Source organism: Candoia aspera, chromosome 1 (genome assembly GCF_035149785.1).
Source record: "Candoia aspera isolate rCanAsp1 chromosome 1, rCanAsp1.hap2, whole genome shotgun sequence".
Taxonomy (NCBI): Eukaryota; Metazoa; Chordata; class Lepidosauria; order Squamata; family Boidae; genus Candoia; species Candoia aspera.
The window spans coordinates 281,670,884-281,696,810 of NC_086153.1; the positions used below are offsets into that span (position 1 = coordinate 281,670,884).

Below are 25,927 nucleotides of genomic sequence, written 5' to 3' on the forward strand. Positions count from 1 at the left end.
CAATCTGATGGGTCTATGTCAAACTTCAGTGCCCATCATCAGGGCCTGTTATCAAGGGGTGATGGGAATCATAATTCATCATAACTGAAGGATGCTTGTTTGGGAAGCACCAAACTGAATTTTGGCTGTGGGAAACACAAGGTGACTGCAAAGCATGGCTGATAGCAGTTGGCCATTTTAATGAGTGCCAGCGTGATTTCATTCAATGCTGGAGCTGCATTCAGATGAAAACTTCCAGTTGGTGTATGCGTGTTTGTGTATGAAAATTATAGACTGCATACAATAACATGATTTTGAATAATTAAAAGCTAAGCCTCGACAGCCAGTCTGAAGCTGGTCATTTCTCAGTATAAAATTAATGTTTTGATCTCCCTGCTGAAGGCTATCATCAGGCTGCGTTTTTTCTACGAGATCATAACGGAAGTGTTTGGCAGCACATGTTGTATTCGGCATCCTTAGGCTATGTGCTATAGATAGGTTTGAGAGTTTAGGCAACACATGATGCAGCCACAGAGCACAAGTTGTACTCTCCAGAGCTATATCAGTTCCCATAATTCCCAGCTTGTGATAAATCTCCACCATTACTATCAGCAACAACACTTTCTCCATGACTGGTGGATCCAGGTTCAAACAGATGGATTTGTTGTCAGATCCACCAGAAACCCTTAGATGTAGCAGAAATTGATATGTACCCAGAGGAATGTGCCATTAAGTGAGAACTAGTCAGGCAGCAGGAACAAGCCATGTCTGTTGCTTAACAGCTTTTCCGTTTGTTAAATTGCTTTGTTTTGGGCCAGAGATAACCCTCTGCATCTGCAAGTGCAGCTTCTTCCTTTCCTTCCTTCCTTCCTTCCTTTCCTTCTTTTCCTTCCTTCCTTCCTTCCTTCCCTCCCTCCCTCCCTCCCTCCCTCCCTCTCTCTCTCTCTCTTTCTTTCTTTCTTTCTTTCTTTCTTTCTTTCTTTCTTTCTTTCTTTCTTTCTTTCTTTCTTTCTTTCTTTCTTTCTTCTTTCTTACAGAACAAATTGCTGCTGCATATTGACATTGTTTAAAAAGAAATAATCCTGGCTGGGAACATTGCTTTCATTTTAGCTAAGAACTGAAATCACCGACTGCGTCTCTGTGGGCTTTATTATTTTTTGTTTTAATGACAAAGAAATGGCACTAAAGTCATCTGGAGCCCCGTGCTTGGCAAGCAACTCCACCTGATGCACCTGCTTATTCCTGCTCTCGTAGAGGGCTGGGTCTTGAGTTAGTTCCAAGGGGAGAGGAAAAGGTGTGATATGGAAGTTCCATTTTGAGGGATGAAGCTGTGAAGACTCCAAGGAGACTTCTACAGATATGTGAGCAACTGAATGGCAGCCTGTCAGCAAAAACCTGTGCCACAGCTAGTCACAGTAGACAATGCCCCTAGGCAACCTTGGCTGGTCTTGCAAAAAACGTAGCAAGGTCAAATCTTGGCGCTATTTGTTTTTTAAAATTTATTATTAATTTTTCAGCATGTAATTAAGACACATAATGCAGAATATAAGACCGATAGAATACAAGTCTAAAAGAGAAACAAGAAAGGCTAAAACGGTGCAGGAATATGTAAACAAAAAAGCAAGAAGCTTTTTTCAGAAGAGAGATGACAGGTAAACCACACTGGCTGAGATAATGAAGATTTGCTGAACTTTGAAGAAGGGATACCTAAACTTAAAACAAGGGAAAAACTAGAATTGGAAGGTTATACTTGTCACTGGTTTAACTATGCACAATTGTCAGAACAGTTCAATCTGGATAAGAAAGTATATAATTTTGTTCATGAAAAAACTTGAAATGGAATCTTGGTGCTATTTGGAAGAGGAAGCACCAGGAAATTCCAGGGTTTTAGACTAGTTTGGGAAGTTGTAAAAGCATCCCAAGAGAAGGCAAGGGCTAACCATTTCCATGCTGTTCCAAGGGATGTCAGTTTCAACAGCAGCTTGTTCTTAAACAAGTAAGGGGTGGGGCAAGCTGAAAAGTAGGAGGTGGGACTGAGGGGACCAATGTGCTGAGACATGTCCTTCTGTAGTGTGTGGAAATCACCCTTCCTCCTGTTTGACTCTCCACTTTACTGGGAGAGGTAGGCTTCTGGATGGGCATCATCAGGCATCTTTGTCAGGGTGGTGCCCCTTCATCTTTCTGAATGTCCTGTCCTGTCTGCCATATTTCACTTAAGGTAAGCAAAGAGATGTCCTGTGCTAGAAAAAAGATCAACATCAACTAGTTCTCATGAGCCAGACAGAACTGGCTAGATAAACACCCCTGATTATTGCTAAAATATCTACAAGAACAAGTTCTGAAAAGGTCTATGTTGTCAAAGGCTACCATAGACTAAATTTCCTTAGGCATTGACAGGATGATGTCAGAAGAACCCCAATCAAGCAATCTTTCCAGGGTGGGCTTTTTAAATGACTGGAGGGATGGTATCACTGAAGGAAGGGAGTTTTCAGCCCATATGGGGGAGATTTTTCTTTTTTACTCTCTCTCCCTCTTCCTATAATAAGAGAGCCAACCCTATAATACTATGTATAATTTAGTATTATTCAGGACGAACTGTACTTTCTAATAGTGACTTGATGTTTAGGGGAACTAATTTTGTGTTGTCCTTTTCTTTTCCTCCCCTCTTGCAATTTTAAGATAGCCTTCTTCAGCACAATCACCAGAAAAGATTTCTAAGATGTAAGAAGTTGTGGAAGGGAATGTTTTGCTCTCCCTTCTATTCACTCCCATAGGGCTTATCAAGACCATTCACAAGATTGGCTAAAAAAAAGTCAAGATGTGGCCTTGATTGCCTGCTTGCCCTGGTGGCTCTTCCCTGACAGAATGAATCAATGCCTTATTTTGGCAGCTAAAAGTAGAATCAGCGGCAGACGATATGTCTGAAAATAATGCACTCAACAACCTGCATTTAGCTGCTAGCACCTTGTTCTTCCCCTGAAAGCATTTAAAAGCACGTTTTCATGTGGAGGAGAGAAAATTTGCTTTCCTAGGATTCATTTTTTAATGCCAAGATAAAAAGGCATCTCTCACTCATCTGCTAAATCCTAAAGAAAGTCAAAGTAGACTTACTGATCTGTGAGCTAAGCCTTGCCTCTCAGAACTCATCCTGTTGAGGAGAATGACAAAGGAAAATAATGGAAGTTCTGCCTGCCCTGGGGTACTGCCATCACAGGAAGTAACATGTAGAAAGAGAGAATATTAATTTGTTGCGAGCATAATGCAAAAAATATCTTGTTTTTTGGAAGGTCCCTTGGACTAGGACCCTTAGCACTAACTGCATGGCTTGCTCCCTCTCTTCACTTCTCCTAAGTGAATCCAGGAATCACTTAGGTGAAAATACTTCATGGAATCATAGAGTTGGAAAGGACTGGAGAGATCATCTGGTTTGCTTGAAGACAGTGCTGGAGACCGGAAGGTTTCCTAAATACAGTAATGAAGTCAAGAATAAGAGAGAAGTGGGCTGGGCCCAGGGTTGTTTAAAGTTTTCTTTTCCCCAAAAGATTCCATTCATTCATTAAATTCTGTATCAGAGACCCAAGGTTTGGTTCCGTTCTGTGATAGGAGGGGTCATCTAATACAGAGCCTTTTCCATGGCAATGACAAAGCCCTGGAACAGACACCTGGGGGGATTTCAATCTGTTCCTTTGCTCTATTCTTTGGGTGGCACCTAGTAAAAGAGTGTAATTCTTGGTTTCAAAGAGCAGTTGGGATCTTTGAGTTGTTGATGTAAGGTTTTGGTGTTCTGCCAACAAGTCTGTATCTGTTATTTTTATTGCTGCTTCTGTTTTTATTGTTTTCTAATTAATGTTTTTAATACGGTTCTTCTGGTTGGGTTAGATATTGCCCTAAGGTACTTCAGCAGGAGATAGCAAAGAATCATCTGGGAAGATCACTGTCCTCAGCAAAACAAATATAGCAAAACCAGATGTCCTTTGATGTGCAAGGGAAAACAAGAACTGATTGGTTTGAGCTGGTCAATTACTCACAAGGTCTAGCTTTTCAGAACTGTGCCTCTATAAGCAATCAGCAGCATTATTGCAAAGTGATTTTTTTTCTTTAAAAATAGACTCATTATTACAGAGATACAACTCAAATTACTCGCTTACTCTTGATTATTTGAAGATATCTATAACATTGCCACCCACAACTTCCCTGGAATGTTTCTAGACTGATGGTCTCAAAGCATCTGCAGAAATAATTGTTGGGGGAGGTGAGGCTATGAAATATTTCTTTAGTTTTGTTTTTGTTTTGTTTTTTTCCCAAATTTCTATAATGCCATGTTATCAAAAATAGATCTGGAACAAGTCCTGGTTAAAACAACAAGAACACACAATTTAAAAACAACAGTAATAGTGTAAATTATGGCTTTGATTTTAGATACCTACAGAACCATCTCTCCCAGCAAGATTTTGCCCACCCCACACATTTCTGCAGGGAGAGTTACAAGGGACTGTCCATTCCACATGAAGTAAAGGAACTGGGGGGCTGGTGATATGCCTTCTCTGGCTGACCCCACACTCTGGAATGCTTGCCTTCCAAGGCCCCAAGTCTCACAGCCTTGGGGAACTCTCTTAAAACCTGGCTATTCCACTGAGCCTGTGGGACCTAATGGGGTGGAGGTAGGCGCAGTTGTTGGTATTAAGTCAGTGTTTCTCAACCTTGGCAACTTGAAGATGTGCGGACTTCAACTTCCAGAATTCCCCAGCCAGCATGCTGGCTGGGAAATTCTGGGAGTTGAAGTCCGCACATCTTCAAGCTGCCAAGGTTGAGAAACATTGTGCTGTATTAAGTGTTCTTGCTTTTATCAAATGTATTTTCCTCACACCCATTTTCTGAATTGAAATCCACCTTTCCTCAGATTGCTATTTACCTTGCAAGTATCTGATAAACCTGTAAGTTTTACACTAGGAAGGAGCAAGTGCTTGGCTGGTGATATCAACTGGTAATCCAGGAAGACCATCAAGGTAGGGAAAGCTTGCAGAACATGGCTTCTGGAGTTCTTTCCAACACTTTTACCAGGAGTGGCTGCTGGAGGCATCCTCATTTTCTTTGCACTGAAGATGCAAAGGTTTCTTTGCACTCATCCTTTGCACTGAAGATGTTGCCTAGTCTGGCAATGAAACGTCTGCAATAAAACAACAAGGCTCAGAGAGCACCAAGGACTCCTCATTTTCTTCTGTGTAACGAGTAATATATGTTTCTTTGTCTTTCTCTGTGTGCTTCTGTTTTCATCTTGTGTTTTGTCTCTGTGTGTCTGTGCTCATACACAGGGCAAGCTGTCTACACCCCAGCTGGGTCACACGACCAGGAGGGAGAGGTGACTGGAACAGTCATGAACTTTCCAAGTGCCTCTCCCCTAGGGATGCATTGGGACTTTTTTTTCCTGAAATGTTTTTTTCCACAGCTTCAAGCTGGATCTGGTCCATTGTCAAACTTCATCTTTCTTTTGCCAACTTTTTCCCTTGCAGCAAATTTGGTCCTGCTCTCTTACGTTTTCAGAGAGTTATCCTGCTGATGGACAAATACACAGATGGATGGAAAGACAGAGTTCCAAGCCCGTTTATGTCATTTCTTTGCAAATTCAGTTGGGTTGCAAAGGATAATAAACAAGGGACAGCAAGTTGTGCTTCTTCCTTTCTTTCAGTCTGCTGTTGGTGGCAGAGCTTTGGACTTATCAGAGCACTCAGACATCCAAGCACTCAGATTTTAGCTTAGTGGCTAATCCTACTATAGTACTTAATAACCCTCCGTTTGAATTATACAAGAGCTGGCCTATCGTAATTGCCCCAAAACCAGAAGCCTCGGATGTGTATTCAGAAACTAGGACAGCAGCTAGGCTTATTCCCTGCCTAGTGCCAACGCATTCTAAGACTTGGACGGTCAAGGGTTTTAGCCCTAAGTGTTACGTCAGGTGACAGAGCCATACATTCATTTCCTCTCCCTCCCAGACTGTTAGGAGGAAAGGGAGAGCTTCCTTCATTCCAGCAAATGTAATTGCAGGTGGCAGATTTCCTGCTGTAAAAATTCCCATCTGCATTCCTGCTCAAGATTGCTGATTTCTTGCTGCCTTCAACAGAGGAGAACCATCTGTCTGTTGGGTGCCATCAGCTATTGGCAGGAAAAACTGGCAGGTGTCAATGGGGCTGAACTACTTTTATTGACAGTTCCATGGTAAACTGGAGGCCGTGACCTGGCTGGGCATTCTGGGGGCATCAGGGGTGTCCACAGGGAAGGGTCAAAAAAGTCAAGATGGCAGCCATGACAATGCCTGCTTTTTATGTGCAAAATCAAAGAAGATAAGAATGTAGGGGCAAGTCCCAAACCTGAAGAGTTGTACAATGACTGAGTGCATTACAAGCCCCCTGCCTGGAAGCAGCTGAGATCTTTTGCTCCTTTTCCTTATACATAAATATGAACTTGTTTATTTGGATTCAGCAGCAGCCCTTGTTAGAATATGTGCTCCTGAGCATAAGCTGAGAGCCAAAAAAAATACAGTATAATTAAGTAGCAGAACAAAATATGGGCTTAGCCCCACTATTAATGAATGCTAACAGAAATTCATTACATTTATTATGATTGTTCTACTGTATACTGTTGAATCAATGTAGACTCAATGGTGGTTTATAAAATAATTGACAAGAACTTCTGTAAAAGTTATGTCTATGGTAAATATAAATACTTTAAAACAACCAATAACTGATCAAAATTATAATAATACAAGGATAAATTGTATCAGTGATAAAATAAATAATAACAGAGCCAAATAAAATAATGCCAACTATTACATCAATATAAGTAATTCTGTCATGAGTACTGATGGTGAGCAGGAGGGGGCCCCTATCCAGGAGGGAAAACGCATGTGTTTTTCCCCCTGGATAGTGGCCCCCTCCTGCTCACCATCAGTACTCATGACAAATTCCAAGTGAAACAAATTAAAGATGGCAATAACAGATTATTCAACCAAATACTCTTTGGAAATGTTCTCTTTTCAGTAGCTTCCTGAACATTAGATAGGGCAGATCCTCCTCCTCCTCCTCCTCCTCCTCCTCCTCTTCTTCTTCTCCTCCTCCTCCTCCTCCTCTCCTCCTCCTCCTCCTCCTCCTTCTTCTGTAATTCTAAGGGAAGGGTATACCACGAGGCCAAAATATCAACTGAGAAAGAGCCCTTCCTGCCCTCCAATTGGTTTATTTGAAGTAAGAGATAGATTTATTAAGAAATACATAGAAGAAAGTCTCACTTCTGCCTAAATTACATCTTGAAGAGAGGGAACTAGATGTTGCAGGACTGTAATTCTCAGCAGCTCTTCCCATTGGCCAAGCTGGCTGGGGCTGAGGGTTGCTCAAAAACGTCTGGAGAGACTCAGGCTACTCACACTTGGCATACATCACCTAGTTATTTCATTAGGTTCTCTCATATGACACATCAAACATTTCTGAGTGGTTTATATGAGCATGCAAACCCTCTCCTTCTTCCAGTCCTGCATTGTAAGAAAGGAGTTTCAGCCAGGAAAACTATACATGTTCTCTCAGTCTCAGGCCTTCAGCAATGGGTGTCCACCATAAGTTCTCATCTTGCTTTCCAAACTATCAGAGTATCAGTACAGACTAAACAAGGACGTAATGCAGTTTTCAAGGATAAGGCATGTTCAGGTATCCTGAATGTAGTATAGGAGCAGGTAGAGAAGAAGCAAGATATAAGCTAATGATTAGTTCCCAAAGAAGTAGATTTTACATCTTCTTTGAGGCCTATGAAATATATAACTGGGTGGCATGCTGATAAAATTACTCCAGTGGGCACCTTAATGCCTTGTGGGGGATTTTTTATCCTGTTAGCTGAGTGCTATAATAGCTATTGTTCATTAGAACAAGAAGGCTGATGGGAAGATCTCACTGGCTTTGATTATGTATCTTCTTTCTAAAATACACTGATGAAGGTCTGAACACCCTAATTTACAGTTCATTTTACTCACTTTTTAGTCTCCCACACCAGACTTTGGGATGGAGTTTCTTTTCTTTAAGAAACAATTGCATCAAGAGCCTTTTGAATTCTTTGCTGGTGATTCCCAGTTCCATGGAAACATGAAATATGGCTTTTAGCAATGCTTGGTATTCATGTCTAATGTGGTTGGTAATGCTAATGGAGATTCAGTTACCAGAGACTTTTCTTTCGTGTTATGTAGTATCCCTCAAGGCTGAGGATTGGATAGCACAAAATAAGGAGTCCAAAGGCCAACCTTCTGTTCCCAGCAATGGAGGATGCAGCCAAGCTGGCTGTATTCAGACAGAGATGTCAGTTTGGGTGGGATAAAGGAGGTGCACATGAGGCAAACTGCAGTCCAAACTACACCCTTTTTCTGTATTACCTGGTTTGGTTTCAGAGGCAGGATTTCTGTCTTGTGGATGGACAGAAGTGATTCTCTACTATCACGTCTTAAAGTTGCCAAGGTTGAGAAACACTGATTTAGACCCTTATGCTAGCTTCTTCTGAGCATTTTTCGGGAGCTCATGAGATTCCAGAAGCAGAAGGGGAGTAAGAAATTGTCATTGGCCCATCAATTTCTCATCTTGGATGCTTCTGAATTTTTTTTTTTTGAGCAAGTCAGAAAAAGGTAATGGCTGGGGAGGGAGCCATGCTTAGAAAGGAAGGGCAGGACCAGTGCTTTTTGAAGTAAAGGTGTTTATCACTCATGTTTTATTCTGATTATACTTCAAAATAATGCAAAAGCAAATGCCCCCCCCCACCCTGTCCCTCCCCCCAGGCAGGAGCAGTGTTGAGCGTAATGATGTATTGATCCAATGCCAGAAGCATCATATTGTCCAGAATCATCTCTCTTAATCTCAGAAAATAGAAAGTAGGTGTATTATTATTATTATTATTATATTCAGGTAGGAACTGGCATTAGTAACCTGTTGCTATAGAAACCAGTACGTGGGGGGGAGGAACAAGCAGATAGACATAATGGATGTGTTTGAATGCTAACGCTGCACTGGAGAGTTATGCTTCCTCTGCATGAGTGTTGGTGCCCTCTCTCCAGTTGGCATGCCCACACCTGTAGGGGAAAGGGGAGGACCGTCAAGCCCAGGGGGATGGCTTAAACCTCTAGACCACTGTTTCTCAACCTTGGCAGCTTGAAGATGTGTGGACTTCAACTCCCAGAATTCCCCAGCCAGCAAGGCTGGCTGGGGAATTCTGGGAGTTGAAGTCCACACATCTTCAAGCTGCCAAGGTTGAGAAGGCTCCTTAGGCTGCAGGATGAGACCCATGGGCCTCAGACTCTGTATCTTCACACGCAGTTTGAAAATAAGCATAGTGAGTTTGATTTAAATCACTACTCAGGAAGATTCTACGATTACAATTTCTAATAACAGGGAGTCTTGTGGTTTGCTATAATCCAATACTTACCTTCAGAAACTCAGAGATATAGATTTCAATTTTGGAAGGAACAGATATAAATTATTCAGTTACAATTTGTTTCAGATTAATTCTCCTTAAAAATGGAGTAATGATCTTTGTACCACGGAAGAAGATACACAGTTGGTATTAGCAGCAAAATCAGGCCCAGTTCCATTAAGTCTTAAGGGATGTTTTTGCCATAATAGGTGAGGAGAAAACCACCAAAAGATTTTCAGTTGTATCACTCATTTTGTTTGTTCTCACAAGCTTTCTCCAAGAAACAATGCAAAGCATATTATATTAATACATTATTCAAAAACAAGAACATGAATTTTGGAATTAACTGTTTTATAATAAACATGTTTCTTTTAAAAAATGTAAAATAATTCTATATTGAACAGGGTCTTTTTTCAAAGTCTGGCAAAGAAAGACACACCTTTCTCTTTATTATAACTGTTGGCAAATTATTTCTCAGTTTTGAAAGAATTACTTCAAAAGACGAAAATACTCTTTCTGCATGAGCAGAAGGTATTAATGTTAAGAGTATGGTTATTTTTTTCAGTGATCTCTGAATCCAAATATTTAAGAGACTTTTACAAGCTCACTGTTGTGACTTTCTTTAGAACAGCATCAGCAAACATATATTTCTGGAAAAGATCACTCTGCCCTGAAATTTGTAGTAGTGGATGCTACATAAGGATGACTATGGGATATCCATGTCATACACAGCACTGTTTGAAGTTAAGGTCTTCTCCAGTAAAGAATAGTGATCACATTGGCAAGAAAATGAGCTGGAGACAATACTTTTTTTCATTTGGGTTTTTTAAATTTAGTCTGGCATTGCCCATTTCTTTCAGTTCCTTACACTCTGTTCTTTCCTACTTTTGACAGCTTCAGAAATTGCCCATTATTCCTCTGTTCAGGGCCCCAGAAATAGACTTTAGGATGGTTATTTAGGGTGGTACATGCTTTGAAAATGATTCAGAACCAGTACTTGGACCTCGTTGCAAGTTCAGCTGGAAGACCTTCTGTTATTCAATAAAGCAGTACAAGTCTGAAATAAAGCTGATGCCAGTTTAAGGAATATCCTCATTAATGTGAGTCTTAAAACAATTTTATGACATATTAAAGGTTCAGTGTTTTATCTTTAATCTTGAGAACTTTAGCCCTAACAGAACCAACTATTTCTTTTTGACTTTCACAAACTGCTATCAGAATAGGCCAATTCTTGATAAAACACTTCAGGATATGTTCTATCAGGCATCTTGTGGGAGAGTTAATTTGGTTCTTTCTGCTTTCTTCAGAAGAGCTACTGAAAAGTGGTTATTGTAAATTTACTCTGCAATGTCTATTATTTTACCTTTTCTTTCTGAAACATCAAAGACTTTGATAAGACACATTAAATCAACATTGAGGCCTTTGCCATTAGTTTGAAAACATCTTTGTTTTCTTCTACATTTCTTTTTATTTTTACCTGCAGCATTACTTATCACAAAGGTATATACTAGGCATCTGAGATTCTTTTGATGGTTTGTTACAGCTTTTATGCTATTTCTTGTAAATGATTAGCGAAGTGTGCATGTATTAATTGCATTAGCAAAGAAAAGACCTGTCATTTTGTTGGCACACAGACAATAGGATGCAACCATTGTGAACATTGTTGTGCTCATCAAGATTCAGGATAAACATTTTTCCTCCTCTAGCTTATTTGCATACCTCTCAGTTTCTTTCTTATGTATGTTCTATAACAAGTTTTGTTGTATAACACACAAAAGTATTTATTTATTTATTCAATTTTTATGGCCATCCATCTCAGCAAGTGACCCTGGGAAGTGAACAATCTTAAAATAAGTTAAAAACGAATTTCTATCATAAATAGAAAAATTGAAATACAAAGCAGCCAAGGAAGATGTCACAATCAATAGCCATTAGCACAACCAGGAGACAGGACCCTTCACATATTTGGGGCCCCAGGCCCGGGCACAGGACCAGGTCTTTAGGGCCATATGAAAGGCTAGCAGAGTCGGGGCCATCTTGATCTGGAGGGAGACTATTCCATAGGGCAGGCACTGTGGCAGAAAAGACACGCTTCCTGGGCCCTGTCACCTGGCATTCAGGCAGCCAAAGCCTACATGTTTTTTCTGCATCAATTGCATGTTATGTGTGCCTTTATTTCTAATCAAGGTCTTGGCCAAAAGTTATTTCATGCCATTTTGAACAAACTGGCAAGAGAGCTGTACAGCAGATGACGGCTCAGAAATAGAGCTCTCTGCCCTTTTCATACTTCATATACTTGTTACATTTAGCAAAGGGGAACCGGTCCCTTGTGAACACTTGTAAAACAGGAAGTCACTGTGATGTATTCATTCCCTGGTGTTTCTGTGCATAAATTCTGGGTATTTGAATAAAGGAGTAGCAGTATGAGGCAGCATAAGATTTACAGCGTTGAAACTTCATAACCAAACCAACTACTCACTAGAACCCAAGTTCAATGCCTCCATTATTTTCTGTGCATTATTTTCTTACTTGATGTAGGAAAACCCCAAGGCACACTCTGATAAATCAGAAGTTGACATCAATGAGTAAAAGACTGCTCTAGTTCTCTGTCCTTGAACAACAGATACCAGATACATCAGAAGAAGTGTAACAATAGATATCTACCTCAGACCTTGTATATCAGTATAACATGTTTGTCACTATTGACGATAGTGATAATCAGTCAGTGGTTTATGTTCTGTACCTTTTAATTGGACTCAATGCCTTTTCAGTGTAACAGAATAATTCACATTAGAAGTCTTAATTGAACTGGGTTGAGCAATGAAACCAAAATAACCAAATCTGGAGAGTTGATTTTGAAAAGCAGACCACTGCTTGGGGTGCAGGATATTACAGTAAATGGAGGGCAGGAGCAGAAGGAATTGTGGAATGATGATCTCATGGGAATATAATTTGGTGTTGACAGAGGGACATGGGTCAGTGGCAGAGGGACTTAGCTAGATGGGATTTGTTTTAATCACATTCATCTCAGATTTCCCTCCAGACTGTCAGCTGCCCTCAGATTCCATCAAAATTAGAAGTAATGGTATGTGGGAATGGCCTTGGGAGATAGGAGGAAGAGCTGCAGCCTAGACAACCATCGTGCAAAAGGTATTTCAGCTCACAGAAGGAAAAGGGGCATGGGAAGTGATTCAGAAGGGACCCTGCTAGTTTTCTGGAAAGTAAAATTAAGGGAGGGGAGAAATGCTTTCAGCCTTGAAAGATTCTGTTACTGCAACCTTATAATAAATGTAGAGTTGGTACCATGGTTTGTGCTTCTTGTCTGGACTACTTTCAAGGGCTGACATCAGTGGAACATAAATTATGACTTAATTCTCGTCAGTGGTGACAGAATGTAATTTTAGATCCTGGATTAAATGGTTTTACTGGCTGGTGGTGGTGTCTTCAGTTGTGTTTATCACTTCAGTTCTGATGGTATTTCTCTTTTTCTGCCTCCCACCATATTTGTAATATATTAGAACAAACAGTGGTTTGCCAATTTTAATAAAAAGTTTATTTTTATTTAATCTCTTTAGTACTCCTTTCCATAGCAAGAATATTATCCTGATGTAATGAATCCTCTGGGCATGTCCAGTTTCACATTTTATATTCAACTGAATAACAACTCCAGGACTAAAATGGAGATGATTTAGCATCAACATGTGTGTCTAAACACATTCACTTGTGAGTAAACACCATTTTGTTGTGGGAGATCACATTTTAAAATTAAAAATAATTAACTGAGCATTTGTAACACGCACACATCTGGCCTGCCACTGCTTGTCTGAAAATATGTTAAAAATCAAGATACAAGGGTCCTGTATCAGGTGAAGTCAGCCTTGGTCATGCCCATGCCAGCTCAGTGTTTATGCCTAAAAACTGATACACCAATCATCTGTCACTCTACAAGAAATTTTTGGGCATTCACTTGACTGCTGGACTATGAGTGCCAGCCCCAAGAAAACTCCTAGCTGCATCAGTGATTATATTGAGTGATTTGCACTAATAACATCTTTTTTCTCATCTTGTTCCTTGCTTTTGGATAATGGCTTTTAATGAACAATTTTTGAAGTTTCTATGGTAACAGATTTTTGTGATGCTAGCCATCTCATTCAAACAATTATTTTCTAGACAGAATTTATTTTCATAGCTCAGTTCCTCTTCCCTTTCCTTCAGCCACATATAATAAACAGAACAGTGAATGCAAAGCAACCTTTATTAACATGATCCTCTAGATGTGTTGGATTACAACTCCCAGAATTCTCAAACAGTTCAGCAGTTGGTCATGCTAGCAAGGAATTCTGGGTGCTATAGTCTGATAAAATTAGGGGAGCATTAATGCGGGAAAGGCTAGCTTAAATATTTTCCTTGACAGTTTCCTAGAGGCTGTGATCAGGGTTCAAATAGAGAGAAGGTGAATTCAGACAGAGATAGATGTTGATAGGCGCTTTCAGGCCTGGGTGTTTTGAAGGTAACCTGTTCTGGATAAGGTATCACTCCTTCTAAAGGAATAGGTAGTTTGGAAATTCTCCTTGATAGTAATCTGTTACTAGGTACATATAAAGCTTTAGCAAGAAGGAAACCCTATGTCCAGTTTTGGCTGGTGCATCAGCTATCACACGTCTGGACAGGGACAGGATGCCTTCACTTACCCTAATAATCACTCAGTTAGATTACTGCAATCCATGTGGATCTAACCATGATAGGCTAGAACACAGTTATCAATTGTTAAGTAGGGTGGCTAAAGGGGATCATGTCAAAACAGTCCTAAAAGGACTGCATGGGCTGCTTAGGAATTATGAAGCCCAGTTTAAGATGTTGACTTTAGTCTGTAAAGCTCTAAGCACTTTAGGACCCAGTTAGTTTAAAAATGCCTCCCCCAATAAGATCAGCTGGGAAGGCTTTGCTCACAGTCCTAGTGACAGGTTTGACTCACTGTGAGTTGCCAGGAGTATGCCCTTCTTGGTGACAGCAGCACCTCAATCATGGAACAGTTTCCTGAGAGATAACCCCTACACTGTATTCTTTTGGAAAATAATTTCAGACATGCCTTTTCACCCAAGCATTTATGGAGTAACAACTCTTCTAAGACTAGATTGCCTTTAAAGTTGCTTGTTGTTTTGCTTTTTTGTTTTTTTTTCTAATCAACTTTTTAATTTTTGTATTTATTATGTTTAAGCACTTTGGTTTCATTTAACATTTTTTAAAAATATAGGAATCAGAAATAATGTGTCTTAATCCCCTTTCGTGCTTCACAGAATTCCATTAAATCCCAAGTCAGGGGTGAGCAATGTGGTGTCCATGGATACTTCTCTTGTTGCCTGCCAGGTTCCCTTTGCCTAATATATGAATCATTATGGTTTTTAGATTAAAAAAATTAATGGGACTCTGCCAGACTGCAGAGCAAGGCACCAGCCTCTAACATTCAAATGTTAAATTTTAATTAGATTGCAGGTTTGAACTTAGCTTTTAAAAAAAAAAAATGTAGGGATACAGGTTGGAATTGCAACCAACTGGAGAAAAAATGATGAAAGAAAGCTGAAATAGCAAGGAATATTCTGGAACACTATAATGGATGATCTAGTTTGCTTTCTGATAAATGCAGCAGCACCAACTCAGTAAAAAGTCAGCAGATGCCAACTGAATGTTAGCGGGGGGAAAAACACACTTTCCTATAGTAAGAGCAGTTTGGCAATTGGATGAATTACCCAAAGAGGTGGTAGCCTCCTCCTCATTGAATGTGTTCAAGCAGAGGCTGAACAACCATCTGTCTGGGAAGAGCTCATGTGTTGTCTGCATGGAGCAGAGAGCTGGATTCAGGGGCCTCAATGGCCCCTTTTGAATCTGTGGTTCTATATGGATATTTTATGACTGCCCTCTTGAAGGCAAACCTTTGTGAGAACTTCCATGGCATGTTTTCAAAGAATCAAAGGTGTCCATTGGCACTAAGAGGTGCCTCCCTAGCCCTAAGTATTCTTATGGTTTAAAATTCCAACTCAATTTGTATGCATCAAAGCCTCACACAATATGGGGGAGCTGATCTGGGATGTTTACCTGCTGAGCTACTATTGACAGCTCCCATTAAATAACAGCAAAGCAACAGCTGGGGCAGCTGTGAGACTGTAGCCTGCTAAGCCAGAAGTTCTGCCTTGTGGGTACCAACCACAACTACTGGGCAGCCCAGAGAGAATGTTAACCATATCGAGGAAATAATCCTTTTCCCCCCTGCAGAGAAAAACAGCAAAGCTGTTACTGCAGGGACAGCTGTTGTCCTGAAAGGCCAGACCTTTGAAGAGCTGCTCTTTCTCTTGAGTTTCACAGTGAGTAGCTGGAAGAATCAATATGCCTCCTGTGGACTACAGGGACCCTACCATCATTATCACCACACGAGATGGCTTTTACTGGGAATGAAAGATACCCAAAGCGCTCTTATTTTCTCTTCTTTGTGAGACGACTTTGGAGGCCGGTCACTTCCAAGCACAAATGGCAGTCCAAGCAAACAAGGGCAAAATAAGCACTTCTTATTGTACGTCTTGTACCTCTTTGTACTTCTTCAGCTGGGCTGGTCTTTCTGAAGCACTGATTGCTGCACACCAGATCAGGCCACCAACAAAAGAGTATACAAATAGGCCAATTAAAATGAAGTATTCCTCTGGTACGCAGGAAGGTTTTCTGATTCATTCATTGCCAAGTGAGATACCGTACATGCCAGCTCTTTTCCATACATGGAAATGGCTGAAGGATTCACAGGGACTAGAACAAATACAGGTAGAAAGGAGGAGAAATAAGGATTTGTGATGAAGCTCTTCCAATTTTGGTAATCAAAATGAAATTTAAGAAGCTATAACATGTGTTCAATGTAATCAGACGTATTCCAAATCTGAGGGCATATGGTGGGATGAATTTTCTTTCAGCAAGGCAAAAAAGAAACAGAGGAGATTGATGAAAGCAGATCATAGAACTGTGGAGTTGGAAATGACCATGAAAACAATCTAATCCAACCCTCTGCAATGTGCAGAAAAACCAGTTAAACCATTCTTGAGAGATGACTATCCAGCCTCTTCTTAAAAACCTCCAGAGATGGAGAACCCACAGTATCTGCAAGTAAGCTGTTCAACTATTGTACATATCTTACCATGGGAATGGGGTGTTTCCTCATAGTTTAATGAAATCTAGGTAAATGACACTTATTTCTGGTCCTAGTTTCTGTGGTTATGGAAACAGTTCTTGACCATCTTTGCTATGGCACCTGTTTATGTACCAGTCGAAGCAAATATTTGTAGCTCAGGGTTGAACTGTGGAGTCCTTGGTGCTCTCTGAGCCTAGTTGTTTTCTTGCAGATGTTTCATTGCCAGACTAGGCAACATCTTCCGTGCGAAGAGGGAGTGGGCCTTGCTCTCAGTTTATATACTGTGGCTTGCCCTGCTTGTGTTGGTAGGGGTGTTGTTCTCTCTTTGGGAGTTCTTTGATTGGGCTGTTGTTTGCTGCTTGGTTGATTGACTGAGTTAATAGTTCCTTGATTAGGGTGTATTGTGCCGTTTGATGGTTCAAAGAACTCCCAAGGAGAGAACAACACCCCTACCAACACAAGCAGGGCAAGCCACGGTATATAAACTAAGAGCAAGGCCCACTCCCTCTTCGCACTGAAGATGTTGCCTAGTCTGGCAATGAAACGTCTGCAAGAAAACAACAAGGCTCAGAGAGCACCAAGGACTCCACAGTTCAACCCTGAACTACAAATATTCGCATCAATTGGTAATTTGATAAGTCTTTGGACTGTTCTACAAATCCTTCTATCCTCTTTCTGTTAAGACATTCTGTACTGACTACAACCAAAGCAACACTCACCATGCAGTAAAACCCTATTTAGGAGAATGAACTTGTCAAGCTCTATCTACCCATCCAGCTAGTGACTATCTAAACCCATAAGTAGATCTGGCCTTCTCAAAATCTCTACCAGCTTGATCTGCCTGTCAACTAGCACAGAGGTGACTTAGTTAAGGGGTAGCCTGGCCCACTTGAAAACCTTATCGACCCCATCTATTAGTTGGCTCACAGAGCAATGTTAGGCTACAGGTAGACCTGCTCACCCAATTCTTTCTTTGGCCAAGACAAAGAACTGACACCGTGTCAGGAATTTTGTGATGGAGGAAGGCATAGCCACAGCTTCTCTACTTTCAAGGTCTCAGGTTTCTCATGCCTACACCATTTCACTTGCTGCTTTGCAGGGAGGGCGGCAAGTTTCTGGGATCTAGTGCAGCTGCATATGGTGGGATTCCCTTAGACCAGTCTTTGGATACAGGGTTCTTGTTATGTTACCTGTTTCAAAAGCTGTCTCAACTTCACAGTGAAGCTGTTTCTGTTTAATACTACACTCAGATAAAATTCACAAGCAGTTTGGAAACTGGCAAAGCTATTACCATGAAATTGGAGGCTAGGTCACCTTCTGTTTATATATATTTTAGTCCAAGATGGATATGCCAACAAGCAATATATGAATAACTCTGTTTGACAGGGGAAGAAAAACCCTACATAATTCTAGCAGTTATCACATGCATAAAAGTAAAAATGTATATAAAATCAAAGAATTACTCTGTGAACTGCAGCAGAATATAATGTATGTTGCTTTTAAATGTCGTGTATTCATTTTGTTGACTGTACGATTAGCTGGATGGAAGCTTCATAAGCAAATGTACACTTGACTGACAGACATTATATGAAGCATGAAAGACTGTATATTAAAAGAGCAGACGATGAAGTAATATTTTATATTCAAATTCTCCTTTTTCTGTTTCTAACAGCCGGCATCCTTCCGCCAGAGAGGATGGCGCTATGGAAAATAGGAGGAGAAACATTATTTGCTTGAAGATGAATCCAGATCATTTTAGTTTTAGGAAGGTTTTTAATGCTATGATAATAGTACTGACAGGATTCAGCCTGAGGTAAAGCAGAAGGTACCTTCCTTTCCTGCTAAATCAAGGGGTACAGCTTGGCTATGTAAAAAAAAAAGACAGCTTCTTCTCCTTCACTGTAAAAATACAAAAATAATGATAATGACAATACACTTAAAAAGACTAGTTTGTTCACTTTCTTTGGCACTCAAATTCAGTTGTCACTAAAGAATTGGGAGACTATCCCAGTGAAGCTGTTTACAGGAATCTAAACCCTTTTTTTTTTTTTGCTTTTATAAACAAGCACAATTTCAATGTCATATCAACATGAAGGCAACAAGAAAATACAAATACAAATCCTGTAAGGTGTTGGACTGCCCCCACCAAGGTCCCGGTTCAGGTCTATCCTCAGCCACAGAAGCTCCCTGGGGGACTTTGGGCCAGTCATTCTCGATCAGCCCAGCCTGCCTCACAGGACTGTTGTTGCAGGGAAAAACAGGAGCACTACTGCACACCGCCTTGAGGTCCTGAGCAACAGACAGAATGTAAGTCTAAACAAACAAACAAACCAAGTCTAAACTAACCAATACCAGTATAAGTATCATATACAATACAGCATTTAAATGCTTACAAGTGGGATAGGAGGAATCTTGTTTTTACAAAATGCATGGGGGAATGTATATCACAACAAAACCACTCAGGTTGCTCAAAAGCCCTCTTCCTTGCTTTTCTGTCAGAAAGGACTAATTGGATTTGACGAAACGGCAACCCAGGGAGTCAGGTGTTCAATTATCTCCCCAGTGTTGCAGAACAGTTCATTTGACAGAAGGTTCATAATAATCCTTGATGCCTTGATAAACTTCAAATACTGGAGGTACAACCAAGGAGAACATGTAGCATTGTTGATAAACAGTGATTAAAATCATGCTGAGTATGAGAGTTTTCTCACACAGTCAGTGAGAAACCAGGTAAAAGCAAGTCTGATCATTGTAGAAACAAAGGACAGATTGAAACAAGCCAGCCTGCCCAAAAGAGGGAGCAAAGTTCTCTGTTAGGTTTTTTTTAATTATTATTAATTGTTGTTTATTCGTTTAGTCGCTTCCGACTCTTCGTGACTTCATGGACCAGCCCACACCAGAGCTTCCTGTCGGTCGTCAACACCCCCAGCTCCCCCAGGGACGAGTCTGTCACCTCTAGAATATCATCCATCCACCTTGCCCTTGGTCGGCCCCTCTTCCTTTTGCCCTCCACTCTCCCTAGCATCAGCATCTTCTCCAGGGTGTCCTGTCTTCTCATGATGTGGCCAAAGTATTTCAGTTTTGCCTTTAATATCGTTCCCTCAAGTGAGCAGTCTGGCTTTATTTCCTGGAGGATGGACTGGTTTGATCTTCTTGCAGTCCAAGGCACTCTCAGAATTTTCCTCCAACACCACAGTTCAAAAACATCGATCTTCCTTCTCTCAGCCTTCCTTATGGTCCAGCTCTCGCAGCCATATGTTACTACGGGGAACACCATTGCTTTAACTATGCGGACCTTTGTTGTCAGTGTGATGTCTCTGCTCTTAACTATTTTATCGAGATTTGCCATTGCTCTTCTCTTATTAATTAGGTGCCATCAAATTGATGTTGACTCCTAGTGACCACATAAATAGGTCTTCTTCATGATGACCTGTCCCCAACCTGGTCCTTCACGTCTCCCAATGCCGCCCTCATTGCCACTGTAACTGAGTCCATCCACCTTGCTGCTAGGCATCCTCTTCTTCTCTTTCCTTCCACCTTTCCCAGCATTAGAGCCTTTTCCAGAGAGCTGAGTCTTCGCATATTCTTATTTAACTGTAATTATATTTTTATATATTGTATTTATATTTTATATTTATTATTTTAATTGACTACTTTTATTGTAAACCGCCCAGAGTCCCTCTGGGGGGAGGAGATGGGCAGTGACAAATCTGCTGAATAAATGAATGAATGAATGAATAAATAAATAAATAAAGTGTCCGAAGTAGGATAATTTGAGGCAGGGTGGGACAAAAAACACAACATAACGAAGTTTGAACCTTATTTTTAGAAATAGGACTAGTTCATGTTTAACTTTGATTGCTGAAATTCTTTTGACACTTTCTTAATAAAAATTCAGCCTCCAGCTGCAGCCTGACACTGGTTATCCTGTGATTAGTATTCCTAGGAATTTCTGATCAAAATGCAGAAATACAAGGACAAGCACAAATCATCCTGGCTGATGTTCCAGCTCTGAATGGCAACCCAACAACAAATTCACCCAACAACAAAAGGACTTCCCTTTACTAGGATATATCCCATGGTGATGCTATGTTGTGAAAGCCAGTATCATTTTTGAACTTGGATCAGTGAAACCTAAATAAGGTTCTCAATTCGGGAATTCACTGGATGCGCCACTGAGTCCCTTCCAGCCCAACCTATCTCACAGGGTTGCTCTTGTAGGGGTAATATGTATATTGCCTTGAGTCCCCAGAGAAAAGATAGAAATGCAGAAAATAAATAAATATATTTAGGACAGCTTATGATTGGCATTTTCAATCTTGGCTTTCCACTTTGTTATTATTCATTGATTTATTAATATTCATTAACCTCCACTGGTTAAATTATCTACTTAAGATGCATAGCTGCTTCTTTGTAGATGATTCATAAAATGTTACATTCAGTGATGGAGAAAAATAGGATGCATCTTAATGGCAACTCAGGCACTCTCCAGCCAGTATTTCTAATGATAAGAGATGCTAGGAACTGTAGCTCAGAAACTTCTGGAGAATCATAGACCTTTGCCCTTTGGGAACATTTACAAGACTTCCTTAACTCTTTTCTTTAAAATCTCCCAAGCAGCATGAAAGCTCTTAACTTATCTCCAAAGCTCTTTTGAAGTTTACATACTAGCTTCTGATTATTTGAATCATCAAGCCAGGAGATTGTTCCATATTTATATCTTTTTACATTTTAAATTTCATCATGTAAAAAAGCAGTTTTACCATCCAAATGCCTTATTTGTATTCTTCTTACAGCCACTACGTTTCAAAATATTCTTATAACAGAATACTTTATATTCAAAGTTAATATTTTATCATAATGCTTTTCAGAATATCCTTTTGCCGGAATATCCTAGCTTTATATTGTTATGCAACCCCTTTTGCATTACATTTAACTTAAATGCATCTAACCATTTTATATCCAGCTTAGCGAGTATTCTAATTTTAGTTTTTTTGGAGTATTCAAAGTATTTTTGTTAGCTGCTTCAGTCTATTTCTAATCTTCTACTTTAGGCAATGCTGAAATCTTTCCCCTAGCTACTGACTCATTTATCTTATTTGCCTTTGCAACTTAAGATAACTTGCAAGATCATCTTCCTTTTGTAGATTCACTTGATTTCTCATTCACAGCATTGTCAGTTGTGCTAGGTTAAATTTGATTCTCAGCTGGGTCCATGCTGAATGGAATCTCTTGCTTTAAGGATTTGTCTTGAAGTTTAATTTTCAGTTTTCTTCATTTTTCTCCTAATCTACTTAGATTTCTTGAAGACTTATAATAGTCCCTTTTATGTTTTCATCAGCATTCATTCTGTTAATAGCTGTTCTTCTGTTAGTAACTGGATCTCAAGTTCTATATCCTTTACAGTGATCACTATGAGCAACCACTGCTTTGTTTTGTAACTTACTATGTTTTCCTTCTGGAATATACATTCAAGGTTTCAGCCAAAGATTCCACCATGCCCTGTTTTTGGTTTTTCCACTGTTCCATAATGTGTCTTTCCCACTCTTCCTGAAAATGGCTTTTGTTTAGACTGCTACAGTAATAGTGTGCAAGGAAATGTTAACTGGTCACTCACTTGTTTATTATGGAATAAGGGCAGAAAGCTAAGAGAATTCGAAGAGTGGAGTGAAAAGAAGATACCTATATTGATGGCCAGGGTGACAAACTATATGACCATTATGTAAACACATTCTATAATTCTAAGCAGAAACAACTTATATTTCCATTATACAAAGCTTTTTGCTGACCCCTTTGCCAATCCCTATCTTGCATCTATTGCTTCTGTTTTGACATGCCCCAAATAGTGGTGCTTTGATTTTATATATTTAGATTGTGTGGAGCAAAGCAGTTGGTTAAGCCCTTGGATTTTGCTGCCCATCCCTTTTCTGAAGGTCACCAGATGGTGTGAAACCATTTGCCAATCACAAAAGTGATGTGAGGATGGGTTTGGGGAGGTGTTGAGCTATAAATTACAGGTGGCTCAACCTCCTTCTCCTGCTTTTCTATGATCTCAGGAGAGTGTGGATTCAGTGCTCTTTCAAAACATCTGTGCAAGTTGACTGAGTGGTGTGGTGCAGTTGCTTAGTTTTAGCCAGAATTTGAAAGAACCGCACTCTTCTCCTTTACTGTGCTGTTAGGAGCGTGTGAGTCTTTCAATACCTGGCACCTCTGCAAACCTGTTGAACACAGCAATGGCACCTAGTTCTTTTGGCAAAGAGAGGCTAACATAGAATGGCTGTAATGGTAAGTGGGAATGACCTTGGGAGACAGGGCAATGAGGTGCAGCCAAGGGAACAGTCATATAAAAGGCAGCTTAGACTGCAGCAGGAATATGGGCAGGGCAAGAGGCTCAGAAGAGACCCTCCCTAGTTCTTTGGTCTGTCAAGGGGATAAGGGGAGAGAAGTACTTTCAGTCTTGCAAGATTCTGTTAATGTAACCTTACAATGAAGTAGAATTATCTCATCTGGTTGTGTTTCCTGTCTGGTCTACTGTAGAAGGCTGACAATGGCAGAGGAGAGTGCCTGGCCCCCAAAAGCATCAAAGGAGAGTGCCTGGGGACCAAAGACACCAGCCTGAAGTGGCCAATAGACACTGGGCTGATCCCACCCCATACTTGTCACCAGACTGCACCACTGACGGCATGGATAACAAATGATGTCAGATTTGACACACTTCGTTGTTGGTTGCTATTAGCTTAAGGGAAAATACTACTTTAATACCAGTATAGCTAAGGAAACTTTAAGGCTGTCTTACATGTTGGTTGAGAATGAAATGACGGCAATACCATGGGGACACAGCAGAGTAAAGATATTGCCAGGAGATGTTCCTACCATGGTTGGATATAAATAAGGAAAGATTCAGATATAGATAACTCCACTGGATGAATCACAGACTTCACTGGGCCCAAGACCAATTGGTTTTTCAACCCTATATTAATATTTTTTGATAAAGTCACTCTTATTACTTGTCCTTCATGCAACATTCAAATTTAATTATTACTGGATAGTAGACACTACAATGTTTTAATCAACTCCTGTCTTATTAATCTTTGTTCTCAGGATCTCTGTGCCAAAGATGAACCAACTCCAAATGCTGACCTTGAAAAGTTCTTCTGGCCTGTTCCTCTTCTGTGATAAACTTATATGGATACCTATCTATTTCAGCCCTAGCTGAACTCTTTTTCATTTCTGAATTGTGCATATATTTTTCTTGAAGTGAATTATGAGAATTGAGTGGTTGTACATTTGATCAATAACAGACCATTATCTACGTAATTGAATACAAATAAAACTTCTTTCAAGGTATTATGAGTGTACCTCCCTGTGACTTATTACAATTCAGGAATCCATGCCCAGTTCCTTCTGCCTGTAGACTTCTTCCATTTGTGAGAAATACCTTCTTTTTCACATTCAGAGATAAGTGTCAAAATGGCAACACATGCATATGTTACAAGTTCCATCCTTATGTGTTCTCATCCTGATGACTGATGCAAGAATGTAAGTCAGTTTTTATGTCATGGCATCATGATGCATGCTTTGTCATTTACTTTCTCCCATTCTGAATGTCTAAATATGTGAAGACTCTGTCCTCCCATGTAGTATGCTCACGAAGTAGATGGGTGACTGGTTTAATCTATGCCAAAACCTTCATCTGTGCCCAGTGATTGGAAGAATGCTGTTATTGTTCCACTGTACATAGGGAAAGGTAGCAAGAGTGAATACAAAGCTATAGGGGAATTAGATTGTTAAGTGTAAGGTAATGGACAGAATTCTTATTGAAAGTCGAGAAACAAAATTTGAGGAGTACAATATAGCAGACCAGAGTTTTTCCTCTTCAGCAGCTAACTGATAAATGTATACATGTGAGAAAGTAAGTCTGTTATATATTTGTTGATTTAGAGAAAGCATATAATAAAGTGAATCGGTTTTAACTGTGGAATAGTTTGCATAAATGTAGAGTTGAAGGTTGGTTGCTAAATGTAAAAAGAGTGATATATAATGGAAGTAAAGAATGCATGAGAATAAATTGAATGCCTAGTGAATGGGTCAACACTGAGCAAAGCAAGATAAGAAACTATGATAAATTCTTGGTTGTTTAATGTCTTTATTGATAAATGTATAAGGGATGCTTGTGATATCAGAGATGTATTGGTTAGGGATGTGCACATGCACATATGTGTCATTGGCTGAGAATCCAGTGATTTGCAGTGAATATTAGATTGTATGATACAGCGAATCTAGATATAAAAATCAAGGTATTAAAGATCAAGGTATTTGACAGGAAAAGGGGAGTGAATGATTACTAGATACAGTATGCATACATGGTAAAAAGAGAACCCTAGAGTAAGTAGATGAATTTGTGTAACTTGGTATACAAATTCTTGCTGTGCATAATATTGCTTACCACAAAAAGGAACAGCTTAATAGGTATTTTTTATGCATTCATGTCTAGGTCATCTTTAAATAACAATGCTTTTAGCTTATATTTTCACATTTCATAGTTTCCACTGTTTAGTTTAGCCACAGAAGATTTGAGAGCAAAGCTATGAGCAAATCTCTTCACTCTCATGCAGTATACTTACATATTTTGTACCTTCTATACCTGCTTTATTTTTCTATAACCTGCCTGGCCCATAACCTGTTAACATGGTTTCATTATTGACTTAATATTGACTTGAACATGTAGTAGAAATGTGCAGAAAAGAACAAGTGCATTTCATTACAGGCGGATAAAGAAGGAAACCCATGTAGATCGACAAGCACCAAAGTTAAGGAGAATGGCTGTTTCGCAATTGTAGCAAACCAACTTGTGGAACATTTTTATTTAATTATTTTGGACACTATCTGCTAGTCTGCATACATAATATATAGATTTATACAGATAAGCAGATTTGATGCAATCTTCTGTGTAATTCACATACAGTTACATCTCTAAAAGTTATAAACCCTTTCAGGTAAATCCAGAACTATTTATTCTAATGAATGTTTGATGCCAGAAAAAAATGCAGCTTATATAGTATTTCCTCAGTTTGGTTCCCTCTAGATCAGCCTTTCTCAACCTTCTGACCCCGGAGGAACCCTTGAATACTTTTCAGGCCTTGGGGAACCCCTGTACATTCAGGCTCAGAAGTTACAAATTATTATATTCGTTTCATACGAGGCCTGTATTAACAGTCTTCTTAAACTAAAAATAAAGAATGAAACTTACCTCTTTAATGTGAAGTTGCCCAAATTTGAAATAATTTTTTTAATAAATCGTGATCTCCCAGGAACCCCTAGTGACCTCTCGCAGAACCCTAGGGTTCC

General features: G+C 39.8%; 1 protein-coding gene across 1 annotated transcript in view; it reads right to left on the minus strand.

Moving 5' to 3' along the window:
* The window catches only part of LOC134487858 (protein-L-isoaspartate(D-aspartate) O-methyltransferase-like), an 80,988-nt gene extending 68,366 nt beyond the window's left edge, over positions 1–12,622 (minus strand). The window contains exon 1 of the mRNA XM_063289956.1: positions 12,614–12,622. The gene's annotated coding sequence lies outside the window, so the exon portion shown is untranslated. The remainder of the gene's footprint in view (positions 1–12,613) is intronic.
* Positions 12,623–25,927: the final 13,305 nt, after the last annotated feature.